Source organism: Elephantulus edwardii, unplaced genomic scaffold (genome assembly GCF_000299155.1).
Source record: "Elephantulus edwardii isolate Elephantulus edwardi_28Jun2011 unplaced genomic scaffold, EleEdw1.0 scaffold00041, whole genome shotgun sequence".
NCBI classification, from domain to species: Eukaryota; Metazoa; Chordata; class Mammalia; order Macroscelidea; family Macroscelididae; genus Elephantulus; species Elephantulus edwardii.
This window is the reverse complement of record NW_006399791.1, coordinates 6,240,755-6,244,950: the sequence shown is the minus strand read 5'-3', so window position 1 is coordinate 6,244,950 and position 4,196 is coordinate 6,240,755. Positions and strand designations below refer to the sequence as shown.

The 4,196-nt window shown below is 41.8% G+C and overlaps 1 pseudogene; it reads left to right on the top strand.

Moving 5' to 3' along the window:
• The first annotated feature begins 2,974 nt into the window (after positions 1-2,974).
• On the top strand, positions 2,975-3,629 carry LOC102873342 (annotated as a pseudogene).
• The last annotated feature ends 567 nt before the right edge of the window (positions 3,630-4,196 follow it).

Genomic DNA, 4,196 nt, shown 5'->3' with positions numbered 1-4,196 from the left:
CAGATTCATCCTGGAAAGGGTCAAACCGGGCTGCTCTTTGGACGCAAGGATTCTAAGGCTCTGTCTAACATACTTTGGACATGTTTCAAGGAGGGACAGGTCCTTGGGGAGGGAGGGACATCATGCTTGGGAGGGTGGAGGGACAGCGCAGAAGGGGAAGGCCCCCTATGAGGTGGATTAATTCAGTGACTGGGGTAATTGGAATGGGTGTGTCTGAGACAGTGCGATTGGCACAGGACAGAGCAGAGTTTAGGGATGTTGTACATAGGGTTGCTATGAGTCGCAAGAGACTCGATGGCACATAGCAACAACAACAATCATATCTGTTCTATATTATGTTGTTGTTGATTGCTGTTGAGTCAAGCATGACTCATAGCAACCCTATGAACAAAAGAGCTGAAGTCTTTCTATAACTATCGATGTTTCTCAAAGTTTGTAGAGTTTCCAGATGCATGTTGTTTAGGAAGTGGATGCCACTCCTTCTTCCAAATTCTATATCATATTAAGTAGATATCTGTATCTATTAGAGAATATATATCTATTAGGTATTTAATGTTAGATGTTGTTGTTGTTATGTGTCGTCGAGTCGCTTGTGACTCATAGCGACCCTATGTACAACAGCCCTAAACTCTGCTCTGTCCTGTGCCAATCGCACCATTTCCAATATACCCATCCCGATTACCCCAGTCACTGAGTCGATCCATCTCATAGAGGGTCTTCCCCTCCTGCGCTGTCCCTCCACCCTCCCAAGCATGATGTCCCTCTCCAAGGTGCTGTCCCTCCTTGCAACATGTCCAAAGTATGTCAGACAAAGTCCCAGAATCCTTGCCTCCAAAGAGCAGCCTGGTTTAACCCTCTCCAGTCTGAATCTGTTTGTTTTCTTGGCAGTTCATGGTACACTCAATACTCTCCTCCAGCACCACAGCTCAAAGGCATCAATTCTCCTTCTATCCTCCCTAGTCATTGTCCAACTCTCTGATGCATAACAAGTGATTGCAAAGACCATAGCCTGTATCAGACACACTTTAGTCTCCAGAGTGACACTATTGCTCTTCAGTACCCTGGAGAGGTCTCTAACAGCAGACTTTCCCATCGCAATATGTTTTTTTATTTTCTGGCTGCTGGTGCCAAGAGTGTTGACCATGGAGCCAAGCAGACTAAAGTTGTTAACAATCTCAATCTCTTCACCACCCATCCTAATGCTGCCAATTGGTCCAGTGGTGAGAATCTTTGTCTTCTTGACACTGAGCCTCAATCCATACTGAAGGCTGCAGTCCTTTACCCTCTGCAGCAAGTGCATCAGGTCCTCCTCAGTTTCAGCAAGTAGGGTTGTGTCATTTATATAACGCAGATTGTTAATAGATCTTCCACCAATTCTGACGCCACACTTCTCATAGAGCCCAGCCTCTCGGATAATCTGTTCTGCATACAGGTTGAAAAGGTATGGAAATAGGACACATCCCTGGCATACACCTTTCCCAATTTTGGACCATGTAGTATTTCCCTGCTCTGTTCTAACGACTGCCTCTTGGTCCAAGTATAGGTTTCACATTAGCACGATGAAATGTTCTGGGATTCCCATTCTTCTCAGAGTCAGCCACAGTTTGTTATGATCCACACATGGACAATTTTTTTTCAAATATTAAATAGAATTAATTTTTCTCACATTTTAAGAGATGTGAGCATTTTATAATTTAGTCATAGCCTTTACTTCCAAATCACTTCTTCATTGGCTCTCAATTCTCTTTTAAATAACATACTCCAGAAGGTAGGTAGTTTTTTACCGTTCCTTCTGTCTAGATAACATCCAACCAAAGACCCTACATGGACGAGCTAATGAACCCAGTGGTCACATACCATATTAAGTAAATTCATTATTTCTGCCACCTAGGTGCCAACAATGACCGATATTGACAGATTTTGAAGTATTATAGTACACAGGCAATAACTAATGTTCATACACATACAAAAATCCTCACCATTGGACCAATAGGCAATGTCATGATGGATGCACAAAGGATTGAGACTGTCAACAACTTCATCTTACTTGGGTCCACAATCAATACACTTGGTATCAGCAGTCAACAGAATGGAGACATATCTCTCTGGGAAAGTCTGTAGTCAGGGAACTCTCCAAATTTTGAATAATCATGCCAGTTTGTGGACTAAGATACACCTAATTCAGGCCATGACTAAGGATGACAGAAGAAGAATTGATGCCTTTGAGTTGTAGTGTTGGAGAAGAGTGCTAAAGGTCCCATGAACTGCCAAAAGAATAAACAGATATGTCTTGGAGAAGGTGCAGCCAGAGTGCTCCTTGGAGGCAAAGATGAAACTTTGTCTCACTACTTTATAGGCCATGTTGCTAGGAGAGGTTATTCCTTGTAGAGGCACATCACACTTGGAAAGGTGGAGGGGCGGCAATGGAGAGGAAGACCCTTAACTGGTTGACACAGTGACTGCAGCAATGTGCTCCGATGTGTGAGAGTTCGTAAGGATGGCATGGGGTAGGACAAGGTTCAGATCAATTGTTTATAGGGTCGCTGTGAGTTATACTTGATTCATCATGACCTAACAATAACAGTAATACTTAGTAGAATGAGAGTATCTATATTTGTTTTGATTTGCAGTTAAAAAACTGTGGATGGGTCCAGTCCTCAAAGTGTGAAGATGCAGAAGTCTCTCCTCATCTGATGGCTTTGTGGGGAGCTTAAGTGACTTGTGGTGGCAAGTGGCATGGGCTCATCTCCGGCACCGTGAATGGCTTCAGCAGCAAGGAGTCCACCATGTCCTTCACCTACAAACACTAAGGCTTCCTCAAAAATGAAAAAGAGCAACACAGGTTTTCCGTTTCATGACATTCCAATGTATGCAGTTAGGAATGGGCTCCACATTTATCTAAAATACCTAAATATCTAAATAATAAATAATAGATAATACAAATATCTAAAGTACCACATTTATCTAAGCAAAAATGGTGATTGTTATCAAAGATCTCTTAACCTCAATTAAACAATGTATGAGAAAGCTTCATTTTGTTGCAGTTTTATTTCATTAAAAAGGTACATCTGGAACATCCCTTGGACCTGAGAAGACCGAGGACACAATGGAAAACACACATACTGTTGTGGCAACACTGACCCAATTGACGTGCGTGAGACAGGAAGGAAGTTATGTGCAGGAGGTGAAATAATCATTGTGAACGTTCTGGGAATACTGGCTGTAAATGGCAAAAAGGAGACCAATTGGAAAGCCACTGTCACTAATGTGCATGATCCTGACACAATTACAATGCTATTAATGCTGTCAAATGGCTGGAGCCTGGGTTTGACAGGCTACCGTGGACTGGATTAGAAGGCACAAGATTCCTGATGGAAAACCAGAGACCCAGTTTGCTCTTAAGGTAGAATTTAAAGATATAGATTTTTTAGCTGAATTTTTAAGTTTCTGTGACCATTGGAAAGCAGTGGTGACTAAGAAAAGCAATAGGGTAAAAAGGACTCGTTTACATGAACACGATAGTGTTTGAGAGCCCCTTCCAGTGTTACCCAGATGCTGCCAAAGCAAGTGTGAGCTCTTTCCCCCTTCCTTGTGTGGATCTGCCTGTACCAACAGATGTGCATAAATGATTCCATCATCAGGAAAAAAATGAAATTTCTCTGAGATGCAAGCAGATAGTGATGTACTCTTTATATCTGGAAGAATTTGAAGTAAATGCAGTAGATGTCAACACTTTAAATTTAGAATACTACACTAAAGTAAGAGAACTCTTGTGACCTAGTGGTAAGGAATTGTGCTGCCAACCCAAAAGTAGGAGGTTTGAATCCACCAGCTGCTCTGCATGAGAAAGATGGGCAGTCTCCTCTCATGTGAAATACTGCAGCTGAAAATCCACTGGAGGGTCAGCTGTGAATCAATTCTGACTTGACAGGATAACACACACACAGTGTAAAGTTTATTCTGTGTGGCAAAATGTAGGTATTCAGAATAATACCCATCTAAAACCAATTTTTATATCTCAATTAAGATAATTTTTATTGGCCATTGTGAATTGGGCAATCACATGATCTACTATGGCAGGAATGGAAAGTAGAAGAAGAACATTTTCACATTCAGCAGTTATCAAAAAGAACATTTCAAGATCTCCAAGTATAATGCTGTCAGCGACAGGATAGCATGCATACGCACACAAGGAA